The 20,313-nt window shown below is 45.8% G+C and overlaps 1 protein-coding gene across 11 annotated transcripts in view; it reads right to left on the reverse strand.

Moving 5' to 3' along the window:
- MARCO (macrophage receptor with collagenous structure) overlaps nucleotides 1-20,313 on the reverse strand; it is a 268,892-nt gene that overhangs the window by 83,401 nt on the left and 165,178 nt on the right. For 5 of the 11 annotated variants that reach the window (XM_089779705.1, XM_089779703.1, XM_089779704.1 and 2 more), the window contains one exon: nucleotides 3,594-3,753. The exons of 4 other annotated variants lie outside the window; for them this stretch is intronic. The gene's annotated coding sequence lies outside the window, so the exon portion shown is untranslated. Of the gene's footprint in view, nucleotides 1-3,593; nucleotides 3,754-14,210; nucleotides 14,362-20,313 lie in introns of those variants that run through there. 2 more of the 11 variants (XM_075933239.2, XM_075933238.2) reach the window with 2 other exon arrangements.

A 20,313-nucleotide genomic window follows, 5' to 3' on the forward strand; every position in this document is an offset into this window, starting at 1 on the left:
CACTCAGATAGATTTATTGTGCCTGAGCAGACATGATAAATTGACAGCCAGCGGATCGATCACCGCAACAATCAGGAGACATGCCTTTGGCTGCCTTGTTCAAAGGAGTGCAATACCACATCAATAGCCAGGGCTGACAAGAGGTGGGAAAATCAAGGACAATTGTCCCAGGGCCCCAAACTCAGGGGAGCCTCCAAAATGTCTGACATTTGTGTAAATAATGTAACAGTATCTTAGAAATAAATTCGACTGATGTAGACAAGTAAAGAGATGGTAATTAGAAGGCTGAGGTAAAACTGTGTTTGCCTTTATCAAGCAAGATGTGAGGGATCACATATACATCCACTGAACTGGTGTTAGTGCTGCTATTCCATTTGTGCTATTTAGTGCACAGAAATGGTGCGGCTGTAAAAAGACAGACAAAGGCACTTCTGTCATGCAATATCTAGGGTTACAACATAGCACTGTTGGCAAGTTAGAAGCATTTACTGTCCTTGTGGAAATAGAACAATATTTTTAAATGTCCCCCTTGATGCTCATACTGCAAACATAATATGAAGAAGAAAAATACGTTGGCTAGAAACTAGGTAAATTACTACCCACAGCAGCTAGCCTAAACAGCCAATATACAGATCAACTCTCCCATGAAAGTGTGAGAGTCAATATATATCAACTTCATATATTAATAAATACAAAGTTAATGTAGTGAGGCATAACCCTTATACTGTTCAGAGCTATGCAGAATTTCAGGTTCAGACTGAGGTTCAGCTGAGAGAAGAAATGTTTTTAACACACGTCACCCAGATACTGAATGATGTAAGGCTGATGATAATTATAGCAGACTATAATGTTTGCTTTCCACACCCAAAGGAAGACACCTGCCCTGACTGAAAGAATGTTTTAAAAAGCTAAGGGCATGAGATATTCTGGTCAATCCTAGAATGAGTATTCCAATAAAAGACATGATAGCCAATAGTAAATTCAGTTTTCCACCCTTTGGTACCAGTTAATTACTGCCACTCCTTTTAGTTGGAACTTCTGAAATGAATATTTCACAGCCAATTTTGCGTGAATAGAGACACACTAATAAATTAGGAGGGAGATACAGACAGCATCTTTCTGTTGGCCCCAACTTAGCCACAACATGTGGAAATATTCACCCAAACCTACAGCTTGTCCTTTTCTCTGATCAGTGTCAGAGAGCAACATGATGACCTTAGAGAGGAAAAGCATCCACAAACATCCCACATCTGTAGAGGGAGACCTGCCCAAATTTATCCTTGGTGTTGGAGTTACACCAGAGATTCATTTGGCCTTGATGCATCAAAAGCTTATATTAGCATTTGGGGTGACATCACCTTGTAGTCTAGCTCAAGATGATTATTTCTCTCGGGTGACAATCACTTGTTAGCAAAACTACAATTCCTTTGTGTACCAGTTAAAGTTGACCAACAGTCTTTCCTGTTCTCACAAAAATTCATCAATATTCTTCTTAACTACTCACAGATGGATTCTTTAGGTACCATCTTCAACTTCTGCTGAAACACATCTGTTCTCCCACCCCAAGGAATGTTGTTGTTCCATTCTTAATACATCACTGACACAGTCATCAGTCAACATTAGCGATTCATCTAGTAACATATCAAAAGCCAGCCTTTGAGTTAATGGGATGGTTCATTCCAGCTGACAAAACAAAACGATGCACTGATTCCATAGGTTTGGTAGGCAACACAACAATACATTTCATTTGTTTTTTTACAGTGTATCAGCCTTTATAATACTTAGTGGTTGTAATGGAAACTAATAAATGTTGTATTGTAAAGATGTGAATTTTCTACCATCCGCTTGTAGATCCCAAAATATAACAATAAATCAAGCTACTTCACGGAAATGCATATCAGGTATCAATAGTGCAGATATAGCAGGTCAGATTTTGCTTTGAAAGGCTGGACACCATCTGTGAAGAGAGTGCACCTTCAGAGAAAGGCCCTGAGACAGATTTCTTCATCTGCTGACCTATTCATGTGAAAAAGCTATAGTCATGTTTTTGGAAAATTCTGCCTTTTCCATCAGAGACAAGGAGCTGATAGCTACATTGAAGACACTCGGATCAAGCTAGTGTCTAATCCAATAGCAAAATATTGTTCTGTGCACCTGGGAAACTATGTTTTTAAAATCTTTAATACCTTATCTAATCCTGGATGAGTGATGGCACATTCTATAGTCCAAAGACATGGAAAATTTGGCTACAGTTCCATGTTAGTGATCTCAGTTTACATCCTGTTTTTATACCCAGATTTAAAGCATATAATACATGACAAGTTGGACAATCATTTGTTAGGCTCTGCTGAGACTCTCTCAGAGTTTGTGGGACCCTTGCCATAGCACATTATATGTCTTTACATAAGAAGTATCCATAAAACTGTACGCAACATGTCTTTTGCCATAAATCTTTCCTCATCGTCGGCAATGAAGCAGTCACATTATAGGTTTACTTACATTTCATCCCACCTGTTGAAAAGCTGGTGCCAAGAAAGTTATTAGCCAGTGGGAAAGACAGACAAAGTAGCTTACATTCACTTCCAGCTATCAGCAAGACCGTCTGCCCTAGTGTGAGTACATGGGAAACCCAGTAAAAAGCCCCCCATAAATAAAAAAACCTTGGTATCAAAATACATGTAACAGAATTCTTTATGCAATGGGAAGGCAATCCCATGCTAGACAATGAACAGTAGCAACAGTTCTCAAACTGTGGGTCAGGACCCCAAAGTGGGTCACAGCCTTCTTTTCATGGTGTCACCAAGCCTTAGACTTGGTGGGCTACAGGGCTAAGCCAAAGTCCAAGTCCCACTGCCTGAAGGCTTCAGTCCTGGATGGTGGGGCTTAACTGGCTTTGCCCCCTCCCTCCACCCTGGGCAGTAGGACTCGAGTGGGCTCAGATTTCAGTCCTCCCTCCTGGAGTGATGTAGTAACTTTTGTTGTCAGAAAAGGATTGCAGTGGAATGAAATTTGAGAATTCCTGAGCTACAGTGAACAGCCCTGCCTCTTGGGTACCATAGTGATAGGTGTTAAATGTTCTCAAGAGACTAGAACAAAATTAATCCTCAAGGGACTAATTCTGCCACCCTTACACAGCAAGTGGCACCCTTGTCCACTAAAATCAGTGAAGTGACTCAAGGAGTACGATTATATTGGGGTGGGCGGCTGAGTATCCCAGACATATTCAAGTGGAGTAGAACCTTAAACTCTCCATGACTTGTCCCAGTAGATTGACTCATGGAAAAAGCTACTACTGAGCATGAAAGAGTGCTATTATGGGGCCCAGTGTGATGAAGGTGGCCCTCTTAGATGTTGAGCCAGTCTTCCATTTTTATTTTCATAGTTGCTGTTTGCCCTCCATTTTGGCCCCTTGTTTTGTTCACTGGTTGGCACTAAGATGATAGAAAACAGCGGGGAAAGAGTCAAATGGTGAGGATAGTCTGCCCAGCAACGAGAGATTATGAAGGCATGGTGTGCCCACCACCAAATGCTGTCTGGCATAGTGGCAGCTATGCTTGCAGTACCATCAAGAAAGAAGAGAAGACTTGACTTACCTACCCTGTTAGCATCCTATTTCTGCCTCTGTTGATCCTGATCCTGTCTGGTGTCCCTCCTGATCCTCTCTGAACTTTCAAGTGATGCTAGGTGTGGTCATTTTCCAGTAGTCGTCTGTGCACCACTAGTGGTCTGTTGTGTTGCCTGGCCAACGCGTTTCTGCAGAGATGGCGATTTACTTGATTATTTGATTTTCTCTGTATCTGCTTATTTGTTCTGGGGTTGTGGCTTAATGCCAATATTAGGGTGTTAACTGCTGGGTGGGTCTATGGGTCTGGGGTTTGTTTAATCAAATATCTTATTTGTTTATACTACACCTACTTATCAGTTGCATTATTAGGATAAAGAAATCATCGCTGATGACAGATACAGTTAGGAAAAGACCTGTCACAGGGAGGGGTCCTTTGTAAATATTGATTAAATTATTGTTCAGTGGTTTTCCCTATCACCATAGACATTTGTGTATGATGCCACAAGGGCAAAAGAATCTTGAGAGGAACAAGAGGCAAACTGATTTTCATAAAGTTTCTCTAGCAGAATGAATCCTACAAAAGAGTGTAATAGTTTGCTTGCAGCACCTAAAAGAAACCACATGATGTCGCTGGAAGCCAGCATTTGAAAGCAAGCTCTTAACCCAAGAACAAAGCAACTGGAATATGGGCCATTTCAGTTTGTAATGAGTTCTGGGTGCTCCTGTCATAAATGTGCATTAATGGATGTATAACTTTAAAGGGCAAAATTCCCTGCTTGTGTAAACTAGTACTGCCTCATTGAAACCAACAGGCTGATGACAATTTATGCCTGCTGAGAATTCAGTCCAAAAGATTCCTTACCTGGCTGATGAGGTCTGTATGCTTCCTGGCGTGGCTAGAAGGGGGCCATCTTATAACTAGGCTTGGGAGACTTTGATTTTTACTGATAAACATCAGTAAATGTCAATTTCTCTGGACACAAACTGAGGAAAATATATTTTCATTGATAATTAGAGTTTATCAATAGGTGAAAAAAATTCAGCTGGAGAACTTTACAGTAGAGTTTGTTACGAGGATATTTACTAGGTGCCTTTTGTCATGTGATGACAACACGTGTTGTAACGGTTGCGAGCATTGTTTTGAATGAACAGCTGCTGTCATTAATTATTGACGGAGCTCCCATAATTTCCAGCATCTGTGAAACTTTAAATTGATAAAAAATAAAAAACGGCGTAAAACCTAAACATTGCTGTTATCTGTTGACACGGAAACAAAACAAACTGCCACAAGCAAATTGTGCCATGTCTTTACCCCAGGGTACTCACCCAGGATGTAGGAGACCTCACTTTATTTCTCCTTGGCTACGTCTAGACTGGCATGATTTTCCGCAAATGCTTTTAACTGAAAAGTTTTTCCGTTAAAAGCATTTGCGGAAAAGAGCGTCTAGATTGGCACGGGCGCTTTTCCGCAAAAGCACTTTTTGCGGAAAAGCGTCTGTGCCAATCTAGACGCAGTTTTGCGCAAGAAAGGCCCGATCGCCATTTTCACGATCGGGGCTTTTTTGTGCAAAACAATACCGCGTTGTCTACACTGGCCTTCTTGCGCAAAAGCATTTGCGCAAGAGGGCTTTTGCCTGAACGGGAGCAGCATAGTATTTCTGCAAGAACACTGACAACCTTACATGAGATCGTCAGTGTTCTTGCAGAAATTCAAGCGGACAGTGTAGACAGCTGGCAAGTTTTTCGGCAAAAGCAGCTGCTTTTGCGGAAAACTTGCCTAGACGCAGCCCCTTCTGTCTGCTAAGGGGGGAGGATCTGAACAGAGGTTCCCTGCCTTTCAGTGCGGACCATGAACGACTGGTTTATAGAATGAATATCACAATCCCTGGCCTAGTTATTTTTTGTTTAGCACAAAATGGAATCTCTTCAACAGGCAAGATTCTCACATCAAATAAACCATCTCTCAGTGGCTAGGGCACTCACTTGAGAGGTAAAGAACCTCTCTGCAAATCCCATCTCCTCAGGCAGAGGGAGAACTGAACGGGGGTCTGCAGCGTTCTGAGAGAAGTCCCTGGCCATTAGCCTAAGGGTTTTACGGGAGGCCACAGCTGTTGTGTGTGAAATTTGGAAGGCACCTAAGCCAGTCTTGCAAGAAATGGTTTAGGTGCCTAAGCCAGCAGACTCCAGGAGACGGTTCTTATGGAGCAGATGCAGGCCTAGTAGTCAGAGCAGGCGACAGGGCTGGCAGGCAGAGCAGACATGCAGCTTGGACCAAAAAGCCAAAGGTCAGCACCGGAGTCAACTGCCAGCTCCCAGAGCTGGAGATCCAGCCAAATACAGAAGCAGGAATCAAAGCTGAGGATCAGAGCAGAGGTGCTAATGCCAAGGCCAAGACCAGTAACTAGTGGCTAGAGGTAAGCTGTAAGAGCAAGAAGTGCAGGAGAGGCAAGGATCAAGCACGGAGCAGGAGCCAAGCAGAGTCAGGCCTAGTCAGGCTCCATTGCGGCCACAACAGAAAATCACCCTGTTGCTCTGACAAACTTCCTGAGCCTCCTTCTGGCTTAAATAGCCTGGTTGGATCAATCAGTGGCACTTGGCCATCCTCTAATCTGCATTGCCACGGAGGGGGCCTTGGCTGAGGATATGGTCCTACGAGGGTGGCAGCTCCCCACGTTTCAGCTGGTGGAGCTCTGGATGCTGTGGCTGCATAGGGCCACCTAGGTTCAAGACTTGGCCTCTCATAAAAGGTTCTTGGCTCTAGCTCCCAAGATCTTGAAGGTGAGTAAGGCTGAGGACAAACCTCTCCCCGGAGCTGTCGTAGGCACCCCAGCCCTGCTTGGGATGCTAGCTTTTGTGAGTAACAGGCTAAGGTGCAGGGAATCTAGGCACCAAGATGTGTGGATTCCAGGGAGTCTCTAAAAGTGAGGTGAGGTGGTGGTGAGGATTGCAACACTCACACCCTTTTGTGGATGTGCTCCCAGCACCTTTGATGGGCAAATTAAAAACTAGACTCAGTACACCAACGCTACGTCTAGACTGCATCCCTTTTTTGTAAAAGGGATGCAAATTAGACGTATTGCAATTGCTAATGAAGCAGGGATTTAAATTTCCCCTGCTTCATTAGCATAAAAATGGCTGCCGCTTTTTATCAGCATGGGGCTTTGCCGGTAAAAAGCACCAGTCTAGACACAGATCTTTCGGAAAATAAAGCCTTTTCCGAAAGATCCCTTATCCCTCTTAAAATAAGGGATAAGGGATCTTTCGGAAAAGGCTTTATTTTCTGAAAGATCCGTGTCTAGACTGGCGCTTTTTTCCGGCAAAGCTCCGAGCCGGAAAAAAGCGGCAGCCATTTTTATGTTAATGAAGCAGGGGAGATTTAAATCCCCCCTTCATTTGCAATTGCGATATGTCTAGTTTGCATCCCTTTTACGAAAAAGGGATGCAGTCTAGACACAGCCCAATAGTCTAACAGCCTTGGCACCTAAACCACTCACAGTAGGAGTGGTCTTTAGAAGAAAATGAATTGTTACTAAATAAAACATGTTCAAAATTAGATGACCAAACATGTCAATTATTTTCTGTCACCCCAGGGCAACACCTCTGGGGTAACACAAATAAGATCACCCCCTATTTATACTGGTAAATGTTAGCCATCAGAGATCAGCAAGGGCCTGTCACATAGGACAGAAGATGAAAATGTAAGACGTGTAAATGTTTTGGAGGTCACCACTAATGGTTAGGGGAGAAGGGTCATTGTTCAGGTACAGACAGGAAGCATATGAGCCATGACTTCTCCTATCCCTCCAGGTAGTTAAAGATATTGCTCAGATATCCCCAAGAACATATTTTAAATGAAGACCCTCAGACTATGCCCAGAAGGACAAATCCCACAGTCTTTCAGTATTTTGCCCGGCTCTAAAAGTCTGCCTGACTGGTGGTACTCATGTTGCTACAGCTGATCTTTCTTCCTTAGAACCTTCTGCCGGTCCAGTTCCACAACAACTCACATTTCTCTCTGACAGCTGGGCTAGAAGAGGACACAACAGCTTCATACCAGCTACTACCAGCCCCCTTCATCAGTGGAACTGTAATTGGAGAGGACCTTGTGGTGTCTCCATCATAGGACCCTGCTCAGGCGCAGGTCTAATCTAATAGCAAGGACAGTGGAAGGAAGCTTGCTACATTAGTCTAATAAAAATATTAAACAATAGGGCTACTTTTATTCAAAAGGCAGATTCTGGGGAAGTGTGTGTATTAACTGGGCCAAAACATCAGCTGGTGTAAAGCATCATAATGAAATCAATGCAGACACACCAATTTACATCAATAAAAAACCATCAGCTAATGGTCAAATTAATTGTTCCTTATCCCACACTATCACATTGGTGACATGTTTTCCTTCTGGGAAAGAAAGTCCTGCTGGGGAAAATAGGAGAAAGTGATCTATTGAGACAGTACAAACTAAGCCCTTCCCCCCTTAAACGTGGTCAACAAAGGGACAATGTAAGAACTTCTGGGACAATGAAGGCAATAAGCCAGGCACTAGATCAATAAGTAACCAAAATGGTCACATGGCTTTCTGTGCACTCGCTCTCTCTCTGGATGACAAAATGTGAGGCCCATACATGGATTTTCTGCACTGTGGAATTCTCTCAGTGCCAGTGGGAAAGAGGAAAGGCTTGCCAGAACCCCAAAATGAACCTGGCCTTGGAAAGGCTTGTCTGCACTGTGCTGCAGCGTAGACTATATGGATGTTAAATGTGTGTTGGGGGGAGGGCTCTCAAACAGGACTATGGTGTTAGAAAGTCAACTATGGATAAAGCAGTGGTGGCAGTTTCCAAGGCCGTCAGGCATGTGGTTTACCCGATGTGACAGGCACCATAGATTCCTGAAGTAATTAATGGCATTGAGAGAATGAGGTTTCCAAACCGCACTGGAGCCATGGATGTGACTCATTTGCCCTCCTCAAAGAGCACACAAATTGCAAAGGGCACTGCTCCATTCTTATACAAGCTTTCATGAACCTAGTGGGAGAAGTTCCTAATACCAGGGTTTTTTGTTGTTCAAGTGCCTACACTCAGACAAGCTGAGACAATTCCCACTAAAAGCCATTGTCATTAACTCCATTTATCTCACTTCTGTTGCCCTGGGGAACCTCACAAGCCCCCACTTTTCCTTGATGTATGATCTGTATCCTGATTTCAGAGGCCCTAGTAAAAGACAGCTTAAACACACTGTCACAGGGCCGACTCACCAGTAAGACACCTCCCACTGGTTGCTTTGGAAACTCACTAGTTTTGCTGAATACCTCCCTTGAGCAGGTGTCTCTCCATCTACTTTTTGGCCACAACATCCTCTTCTAGGCACTGCCCTCCAGGGTCCTCCTCTCCCCAGAGACCCACGAGGTCCCCCAGGGAACACCTAGTGCCCCTGTATCCACTTTGTCTCAGCAACCTACTGCCAGTATTCATCTAGGCCCTGCTTCAGGGCAAACTGCAGTCTATAATGGGCACTCATCACCAACAAAGTGGTGTGAACCTGCTGTCCCTGCCTTACCAGAGCTGCCTCTCTACAGCCCTAACAGCCTCTGGGCCTGGTAGTTAAATCCCTACCACCGGAGCATCACTCAGTTCCTCTTTATATAGTCCCCAGCTGGGCCCTCATTAGCAGAGCTGCCTCAGCTGGGACTTCACTCTCAGCCCTTACTCTGGGCTGGGGTTTTGCCCTTAAAGGACCAGTGCAGGGCAGCCGCCCTGTCACACACACCCTTTGCGGGTATCGAATGGCTGCTGACTACGTTTTGGCAGATGGAAATCCCACTGGAGATGTTTACAAGCCCGTGTGAGTTCAGCACTGGGCATATTACTCCGGCTTGTTGGGCTCCTCACAATCTCTGTGAAACCAGAGGAAAACCCTTTCCTCTGTTTGGAGCTATGCCAGCAAGGAACTGCTGAATCAGCATTGTGCTACCACATTATGGGCTTGCATGGCTCAGGGGAAGAAGAGAATAGTGCTTTAGGGATGTGCTTGTGGAGGGATGGGGCCCATTGCTTGTGGTGAGGGGTATATCCGTGCTTGGGAATTGGTGGGAGGTTGCTTGCTATGAAATGTGCTTATGAATGACATGACCACTTCTCAGTTTTTTTCTGCTGAGCTCTGTCCACCTCCCTTGGCTCCCATTCCTGTTCTAGGAACTGTGAAGCAAGAGCTGTTCCTGCACTGAAACACAGTCCTTGAAACTACAGCTAGCCTGAGCTTTCCTGGTATCATGCCTTTCCTCCAGCCATAAGCCCCTCTGTTTCTGATACTGAGCCTTTTTGCTGGCCTTCTCCAAAACTTCAACCATCAGGTCATCACAGAAATACTTCCTCTTGGAATGATCTGTGGGTTGTGTTAGCCCAAGCTTCTGCTGCAGTGTGGATAAGCTGTGGAGATACTGTGTGTTACAGTAAAGGTCAAGGGGTTTAACATAGGATGAGACACAAAGAATCTCAAATAGCTCAGTGCAGGAGCCCAGAAAAAATCCTTGTGGGATTTCAGATAACGTTACTTTTCCACATTGAACTTCTGAAGCTTCCGAGACAGAGCCGGGTTCATTGCAGAAAAAGAAGTGCAGACATGATGGAAAATTAAAAATTCAAAGCTGGTTTTTTTTCTAAAAACTGCAGAACTCTTTGATTGGGGATAAGTGCAGTGTCTTTAATGACTGTGTTACAAAAGCTTTTTCTGTCATTTCAGGTCTTCCACGTGTTGGAGGACCAAGTTGACATGTTATGCCGAGCTGCTGGTGGGAAAACGGCAGTGTATTCAACTGAAGCATTGAAATGCATAGTGACAGAACAGCACATCAATGAATTGTGTGGGCTGGTCAGCTACCAACATCCCTGAAATGTGACAACCAAAGTGGAGTTCCTGCTTCAGGAGAAGTTTGCACCTATAGGCACATGGTATTGGGTCAGAATTCAGCTGGGAACCAACAGGATGATGCATTACTTTACACATGGCTTAGTCTGTTATACCTTCATTCAAACACACAGAACTCCACAGCCAACCTCCTTCCTCTGCCTCCTCCATCATATTTCTGGGGCAGAAAAATCACGTGAATTTGGCACCAATAATTTATCACCTATGGACTGCAAGGCTTACCTTTAACTGAAGAGAGCTAGATTTGTAAAGGCAAGGCATTTTCTCCCCCAATCTCCACCTCCACCCCGCCCCATTCCCATGCCATCACTGTTTCCAGCTAGCTTGTTACACCACTGAGAGTGGTTAGACAGTGGCTACTTACAGGCATGGCAAGGTAAGGTTATTAATTTTACGAATTATAGCAAGCAAAAATCTGTGCCTGCTCAAGTCAAAATTTACTTTCAAGGAGTTTTTACTAGTTGCATTCCCCGACTGTCATTATGAACTGCACATGGAGGAGGGTGACAAGGTCAAGGAGGCAGGCCCCTGGTGGCATGCAATCCACCATTAGTGGCTACACATGGGGAGTGGGACTTTTGTATGGGCTCACAGACTGGAAATCTCTGCCATTACTCTATTACTGAACATTAGCATGGAGCCAGAAACTCACAGGGATCAGGGGCAGGTTCTGTCCCTTCTGTGTCTGCTGCAGGCTGTTCCTAAGGGGGCATGCAACTGCACCTCTGCATGTGGCCACAGAATGTGCTGCTGCTCCTGCTCTTAAGCCCTCTCTGGGACTGGTTTCAGTCATAGAGTCATTCCAGAGTCAGTGCCTGTGATGCAGTGAAAATTGAAACAGATTTGAAGGGCTGATATATTAGGGTTGTTGGACCAAGTAAAAATGAAGAATATCGATGGGTGTGTGCTGTTCCATTTAAGAGATGCATCACCTGCTCTGTCTTACATTATTTCATTTACTTGCAATCAGAAGATCTTAAAAACAATACTATGAGAAACTGTCAGAGAACATGGAAGTTTATTTCATAATTTCTTGTTGGGGAGAGGCTCTGTAGCATCTCTCTCCTGTGTTCAAAGTTAGCTCCCTTCCTCCCAAATGTCCTAGAAACAAAGGGCTTGAATCAGAGACCAGAGACCATAAAAACATAAGAAGCGCCATATTGGGTCAGACCAAAGGTCCAGCTAGCCCAGTAGCCTGGCTTCTGACAGTGGCCAAGGCCAGAGGCCCCACAGGGAATGAACAGAACAGGTCATCCTCAAATGATCCATCCTCTGTGGTCCATTCCCAGCCCTGGCAAACATATGGTAGGGACACCAAATATGGAAGAATTATTTGCACTACAGGAATGAATCTCACAGCACTAGCAGTTTCCTGCATGAGTTATTTTTGTGCCCTTCGGTTTGGGTCCTTGCCACACCTCCTATCTTACACTTGCGCCTGGCAGGGCTGAGAGGTGATCTGGAAGGAGACCTGACAAGCAAGCAGAGGACACAATTCCAAACTACAACGATTCCTCCCAGGCTCAGGGCTTCATGCAAAGTGCCAGCGATGGTAAATCCGGGAATGTGAAAAGGAATTAGTCAACCCCATATTCATGAAATATTGAGAGCTAATTATATGTGCATCGGAAACCTCTGGGGAAGGGGGAGGGAGGCCTTTCATTAGACAGTAAGTGGAACTTTTTCATCTTTTGTCTGGCTCAGGAATGTGATGTTCGGAGCCTGCGAGGGACTCTTCATGTGGCTGCGGGGCTAATGCGCCATGTAAGGGGATAGCTCCATTCTTCTGTGGCATGCCAGGAAATAGCCCCCAGCGGTAGCGTGTGTCTTACCGGTGCGGGACAGCCCGCTTCCCTCCCTTCGTGTCTGTGCAAGGCATGGCACGGCCAACAGTGTGCTCGCGTCTTTCTCCAGGCCAGCAGATATTCCAGCTGGCATCCCTCCTCCCCAACTAATAAATCCCGGTTCGGTCCCCTTCTCTTTGGGGCCTGGGCTGCAGACCCTGCAAAGAGCTTTCTGCCGTCGGGTTGTTTGCTATTTATGTTTACAGGGGGGGTGGTTTTAAATAGTCCTGATACATTTTTAAATGCGCCCCCCCGCCCCCGAGACAAGCGGCTTGTTTGTGCTAACCTCTTCCCTTCCCCCCTCCCATCGCGTGTCTCCCCCCTTTGTACTAAACCCTTCCCTCTCCTCCCCCCTCCCCGCACAGCGCCCCGAATGGCTCCCCTGCCGCAGACTTGCTCAGCAACGAAAGGCCTTCAAAAGCCTGAGAGACCAGGCAGGTGTTTGTTAGCGGCCCCGATCCCCGCCTTCTAGCCAGGTGTCTAGAAGCCCCGGCCCGCCGGAGCAGTGTGTAGAGTGGGGGTGCTGAGAGCCTGGAACCGAATCGTGAACCGCGTGTAGATGGAAACATCCCCCCTTCCAGCATCCAGCCCCTCCTGACCACCTGCCAGTGGCTGGGAGCAGGATGGGGCCCGCTGGCAGCTGACCTGGAAGGATCGGGGCTTAGATGCCAGCCGGGCCCTGCAGAGGAGGGGTAATTTTGGCCCGCTGGGGAGGCGAGGGGGAGTGCCCCGGGCTCACCTGACCAGTTGCCTCGCTTACAGCAAAGTCTGTGCAAAGCCGGGGAGGCTCGGAGCGCCCCAGCCTGGCCCAGCTGAACAGCGCGCCGCGCTCCGCACGGGTCCCTGGGACCATTTCCCCCTGCTTGAGGGGATCGTCGATCCCCGGAGCCCGGCCAAACCGACACGCTCCCCCTGTCTGCCATGGGCACCAGGAGCAGGCTGAGGGGCAGAGCTGGGGACTGCCACGACGGGGGGCCTGTGCGCTGCGGGCTTGCTCCCTCTGGCCACGATTTTGGGGTCTTAGAACTAGAAGGATCGGAGGCAGAATTTACCCCCGCGGCAGGATGGGTAAGGGAACCCTGGGGGTCATGGGGCTCCCCCCATCTCGGCCCACTGCTTGGATCCCGATTGCCGGATGCCAACGGAGCATGTGCTTGGCAACAGGACCGTGCTCTCTGTGGCTACAGAATCGATCAAAGCTCCGATCTGCAAAGCTTGGCAGAGGCAAACGAGCCAGGGACTGCATAGAAACTTTTCCAGTTGCCGTGGCAAACACCACTGCAATCTCCCCCCACCCCTCCGACCACCTCCCCTCCACTCCCCTCGAACCACCCCTACTAGTCCCCCACTATCTTCGCTCGGCTGGAGAGGGATTCCTGCATAGGTTTCCGGAAAACGTTGGCTCCTTTCCTGTTTTCAGAAACTTTAGACAGGAGGGAGGGAAGTCCTTCCCACGTGCCCTGAGCCGAGGTGCGGACAAACCCTGCAGCATTAGACAGCTTCTCGGAACATCGATTTAATCTTTCTCTTGACACTTGGGTACCGCTCCACAGATGTGTCCAGAGACAATCTATGCGCTCCAGCACCCAGCAGAGAGCAGAGCCATGTGCACCTTTAAATCACTGAGTAACCAACACGCCGAAGGAAGCTTAGGCTCCGGAAAGGAGCCCTGCAGGGACATTACCCCCTCCCCCCACCACACACACGAGATCCCATTACTTTTAATATGGGCTACAAATGTGGGAAACATTCTCCTTGGAACGCTTCGAGGCTACTTTATTTTGCTCTTGCGCGTGAAATGAACGCCCCGCGTTCTTCCTGAATAACTGGACCGGGAACAAGATTCAAAAGAGACAAACCCGCCAAGTGTTACTCACTTTCGGCTGTTCACTCGGAGAAACGGATTTGCTTTAGCATCGGGCACCAGCCCAGAAACAAGAGTTATTGATGCGGTAGGGTCTTCCTCAGCGTGACTGCGCAGTTTCAAAATCAGGCTCCATCTTTCCCTTTTCCTCTTTGTCTCCTTTTCTCGTGACCCCCCCACACATGCTGAACTGACAGGAACCCAAAGTATCTTTAAATTCAGGCTCCAGCACTTCCCCCTCCCCTTTCTCCCGCAGAACTGAAGACGAAAATACTCTGCACTTAAGAGGACACTAGCTTAAAGTGGGTATTTTACGGAGCAAACAAACTTTTCAACTAATTAAAAAGAAACATCGGGGGAGAAATTATTTTCTTGTCTTATTACAGTTCCACAACCGTAATAATTGATTGCTTTCAACATTCAAGGAGACATGCGATTTCAACAGTTGCATGCATAAAACTGTCTTTTACAGTTACTCTTTTTCTCTGGTAATAGGAAGTTGATGAATTCCCCAAAAGTATATTTCCCAGAGGGTTTTCCCCCCGCATCGGTATTTTGTCCTGCTTCTTTGTCCTTAGAAGTAGCACGAATTGTGTGATCTATCTATCTATCTATCTATCTATCTATCTATCTATCTATCTATCTATCTATCTATCTATCTATCTATCTATCTATCATCCTTATATCTCAATTAATTTACTGTCCTTATCTCATCTCGTCTATAATTTATCTACCCTATTCACATATATCTACTTGTATCTGGGTGTTTGAAATTACTTCGTTATTACATTTTCATATTTGCTTATCTCGTTTTATCTGATCAGTGAATATGAAGATTCCCAAACCGAAGGGATAAGCAAGTATATTTTGCTTGTCAGTATTCTAAAGGGAACTTTGTAAACACTGAAGGATCTATCTCTTTAAATAGATAGATTTATCTGTCCGACCCCTAGACCTCTGCCTACAGTGTTCAAGTGGCTATTAAGCCCAAAGCCATGGCTGACAGTAGCATTGGCCAGTAAAGGTCGCCTTTCCAGCGCCAGTATTTCCCACTACAAAATAAATAAGCGCTAAGCAATATGCATCCAAGGCTCCGACCAGGCTGAGACTGAACCTGCCTGCCCTGGCTGGCTAAGAAAGCTGCCTACTGGTAGCTCTGGAGAAGAAAACGAATCGATCTCGAGTCCCAGAAAAGAGGAAGATGCGGTTTAAGTGGCTGTGGTTTAGAGAGAAGTAGAACCAAACTGTTTACACCAGCATCCAGTCCGAGACCAGCTTGTGAGCAATAAACCAAACTTGGTCTCTAGCCAAACAAACTGGATTCCAAGCCATATTGTTTAATACCGACTCCTCTAGATTTTCAATCGCCACGTAGATCACACACAAGCCCCGTACTTGTAACCAGTTTCTACTGAAGGTATCGGGAACGAGGAATATTGGAACTGGTGTCTGGCTACGGAATCCCAAGACGTTCCTGGCAGGTGTGCCGGTTTCTGGAGTACAGATGGTGTAACTTATCAACTCCCGCTTGCCAGTGGAACAACGACCCCCAGGCTAACTTCCCCGAGGAAAATAGCTGGGGAGATGTTAGCTAGTAAAAGGGGGTCCTAATGAACTCGGTTCCGAAATTAGTTCAATACATAACTTGGGCAGGGAGTAAGACACCCTGATTTCAAAAATTCAGACCCCAACAAAATCCTAATTATTCTGTCAAAGTTCCAAAATAAACCCATTCAATGAAGCATTGCAGATAGTAAGTTGGTTTGGTGTGCCCAAAGGACTTAGCCGGTTTTTCAGACGGGGGTGTCCTAATTGTTTCAACTAAATCCCAGATCTGCTATACGAAATGGTTCATGGGACAATGCGCTTTGCGGAGTTCCTCTTCCTGTGTTGGGGCGCTGAGGATCGGAGTGTGGGAGAGGGAGGGAAAAGTAAGAAGTAACCGATTAACTGCTTTGACTTTCTCCTCCTTTCCCCCTTACACTTTGAAAGACTGCCTTCCTGTCCTCTCTTTTGGGCTCTTTTGGGGAGAGATGAGGGCCATCTGTCACCATGTCAGTAGGTAGATGGATCTGATTTCTGCATCAGGACGCTACGGGTTTGGATCTATATTCCTGATCTTTTGTTTCTTAAACATTTTCTGCATACAGTCCCTTTCCCCTCCGTCCCTTTTTATTCTTGTGCCATTTAATTTACTCTTTAATAATCTACATTAAATCCGCCCCTGGATAAAGTGAGATCAAATCGTTAAGTAATCTGTCGATCATTCCCTTAGAATCTAGTCTGCTCCCCCATAACCATATCTCTCTCTCTCTCTCTCTCTCTCTCTCATGCCCTTTGATTTTTAAATGTCTTCTCCACCTTGTTTATAAGACGCTCCAGTGAAGAATTCGCTAGCACTCTGACGACCCTTTCAAAGACTTCCTACAGTAGCGCGCGCTGCCTCCCTGCTGGTATTTGTTTTACAACTATGATCATTGTTTTCATTGTGAATTAATTTAATTCGTCAATTTGAACTGCCATTGGTTACCTGGCCATGGACAAATCCTCCTCGAACTTGGCTTGGTATTTGTTCTTGGGGTATCCATCCTTACTCTCTTTTTGATGTGCCTCTAGCAACCAGGGCTCGCTTTACAATTTGATCGTATTGACTGGCTCATTGACAGAATTGACAGAAGAAAAGGATTCTCGCCAGATCCGGACTGCATTTCCCACCGAACTGGGCATATTATCAGTCCCAGCCCTTAATCGTAAAACCCGTTCTCTGTACCACCGGGTTCTATGTTTTGGATCCTGCCTGCCTTCCTTCATTAGGACTGTGGGCTACTCGAGGATCGATATGGGAAGGGACATATAGGGTTGATTGATCATTATTCATTACATAACGAATTCCATCCTGAGGGCTGTACTCATGCAGTTCTAATGACACACTGTCCTGCTACACAAACATGGGATCCAGATTGTCTGATCCTCACAGTGTTCCTAGTAAACAGTCCTCAAGTCCGGGTAAATTCCGCAGTGTGACCTGCTTCTAACAGCGATATAGGGTCACAGAAGAGTTGTTAGAGTACCAGTGGCCAAGGACCAAAAGGCTGCATCACTAACCCAACATCTGATTCACTGTTTGTGTCCTGAGGAGCTTTTCCCCAGAAGAGGAGAATTATTTGGTGCACTGTCACCAGACTCGGATTAGGGGAGTCTATTGTGGGAGTGATCTAATACCATGACGGCATGGGAGTATTGAGCAGTTATAAGGCTGTTCTCTGCTATACAGACACGCACACAATCCCCGTGTGTCAAAACATCTCTCTCTGTCTCTCTCTCTCTCAACCCCCCCAAAAAAAATTCTGAAGAGATCGTATTGATGCACTTCTGCGCCTCCTCCAATCCCAGAGATTAAAGCGAGCACAATGCAGATCGCGCGTCTCTCCGGACCGCCAACAGGTGGCGCTTTCCCCCTGCGAACTCGGACTCGGCTCCGGAGCAAGAGCTCGACAGAGGTTACTGACTCTTCCATTGTGCGACCCTCTCCGCGCGCGGGGCTGGGCACAGAACGCCGAGGCCAGACGTGACTGCAATGTTTACCAACAAAGAGAGTTTGTAAAAGTGCCGATCGGGCGGAGTTCCCAAACGAGCCGCACATAAATCACTCCCCACCCCACTAAAAACAGCTGCCGCGTGACGCCTGCTCCCACCTTCCACTGCACATTTTTTCCTATTACTTTTTATGAGAATGTACGGATCCGGAAATGTAATTTGCTCAAGATTTAAAGACAAATAAATACAATCAGACAGGAATTTGCCTGCAATGTCTATTTAGTCCAGCAATGCACACGTATATATATTAAACAGCCCTTTCGTCTTGCTCCCTGGTTGGAACTACCCCTTCCACTGAAAGAGCAAAGAGAAAGCTCAAACTCAACACTTTCGTTTTGCTTTATTTACTTTTTTATTTTAGAAGTTTTGGGAGAGAGCGATTTGCAATGGAAGTAATTGCATGGGAGATAGGTTTCTTAATCTGTTCATACATTATTGACGTGTGCTCTAATATTTGGCTTGCTGCTTTTATCGCTGGAAGATCACGTACTAGACTCTTTTGCATAACAATTTTTAAAGAGGACACCATCCTTATATCAAAAGTGGACGTGACTGGAATTTCGCTGACGTTGTCCCTAAAATGACCCAATTCCAGTTACTGCCACTGGGCAGCAGTAAAATTGCATAATTTGTCCAAGCAATAGACTTCTTTTTGCTTCTTCTTTTGTGTTTGTTTGCTCCTTTCTTTGTCACTAACACACAATCGGGAAGCTTATTATTTTCTCTTGCTGCTCTTTTCACACGTGCACAATACTTTGTGATCTTAATGGATCTGACATACAGCGAGATAGGAGAGCACCTAATACTCACAACACGTCTAATTAATGTACAAAGTTCAAAGCAATAACAATTTATATATATTTATATACAATTTATACAAAGAAATGTATTAGCGGTAAAGGAACGTTGGTGAAATTTCACTCTGCAGTATTTATAAATATTGTTTTACCTTACTTTAAGGTTTTGTTTTTCAAACAAATAAAACAAAAAAGTGTGTATGATTGTATTAAACAGGCCAATTGAACTGCAGAACGAAGAAGGAAGTAATCACAAAGGATAACCTTTCAACACACACACGCTAATATTTTCCCCATTTTAAACTTCGTTACTAAATGTGCAATAGCCTCTTGGTGTATGAGGTGAGATACAGTATCTGGAGTGTGGCTTTTTAAAAATACAATCTGCATCTGTTTATATATAAACACACACAACAGCCGCCTACGTTTCCTGGTTCTGGACTCCTCGCTCAGACAAAAATCCCATTGATTTAGCTGACTCCATTGAAAGGATTGAAATTGGAACGCGGCGAAATGAGATCCATCGGTTTGTAATAACACGTACAAATTTCAAATTAAATAAGCAGTGCCAATGGAGTGTGCTTGGCAACAGGCCCTCCTCTCTTTTCCAAGGGAAAACAAACACACAAACAAACAACAACACACGTTCCTCGGTTGATCCTTGACGTAGTCCCCAGTGGAGAACTTGTCTGTTCTTAGCCCTCGTGATAACCGGAATTCGGAACGGGAGAACTTCACAGCACTTGACACCAGTGTCTCCAGACAGAGGGATTTTGCTTAGGACGCTAAAATAACGTTATTGTTACATTCAAAATAAATCTTTCCGAGAACCCCCACCACTTCGATTAGCATGAGCCACCCTTCAGTTCCTGCGCCTTCAGGGTTTGAAAGCGTGCACCTGAACACTGGGCAAGAATCGGATTTCTCGGACTTTTGGGCTATTTAAGGACTAGCCGAAAGGACGTCGCTGGGTTTGGCCAGCGCAACAACTTTCCAGGACAAATGCCCCTGTCCTGCTTGTTAGAATATTCAATAAACTCCGGTCGTCTGAAGAAGTGGGCTGTGCCCACGAAAGCTCATGATGCCATCTACATCTTTTGTTAGTCTATAAAGTGCTACCAGACCATTTGTTGTGTTTTAGTTCATCCTGTACAGACTAACTCGGCTACGCTCTGGAGCTATTAGAATATCATGAGCGTGAGCTGCTGGTGCCAATGTGACTCTCCCCGTGTGGACCAGGTGCGGCCTCCGCCTGTCGCTGCAAAGGCTGTTGCAAATGAAAGCTTCGCTCTGGGTCATGGAGAGCATAGCCTAGGTGTGCAAGGCGCGTACGTGCAACCTGTTCAGGGATGATTTTCTACAACAGTGCACGTGTGTGTGCGGGCAAGTATTTGTGAACACGGGTGTATAAGTGTGCACTCGACTAGCCCATGTAAACGCCATGCGTATCCCTAGATCTACTTGCACACTTGTGTGTATCCAAATATACTGTGACATCATGCGCGGCTGAGGAAGAGAGGCGTTTACCACATCTCTGCTCTACGTCTTGCAAATAAAAGTGCTGGGAGCTGCAGCCCTGAAGGTGGAAGGAGACTGTTGACACAAAGGACTGTGCCCCCATTTGAAGGCTGGGGGGAGGGGTGAGTAGCGACTCAGGCATTTTCGATTCCTGGCGTAAAGTGTCAGGTATTGCAAAAGCAATGAACGCCGATTATTACAGAC

Source organism: Pelodiscus sinensis, chromosome 7 (genome assembly GCF_052426305.1).
Source record: "Pelodiscus sinensis isolate ZL-2025 chromosome 7, ASM5242630v1, whole genome shotgun sequence".
NCBI lineage: Eukaryota > Metazoa > Chordata > Testudines > Trionychidae > Pelodiscus > Pelodiscus sinensis.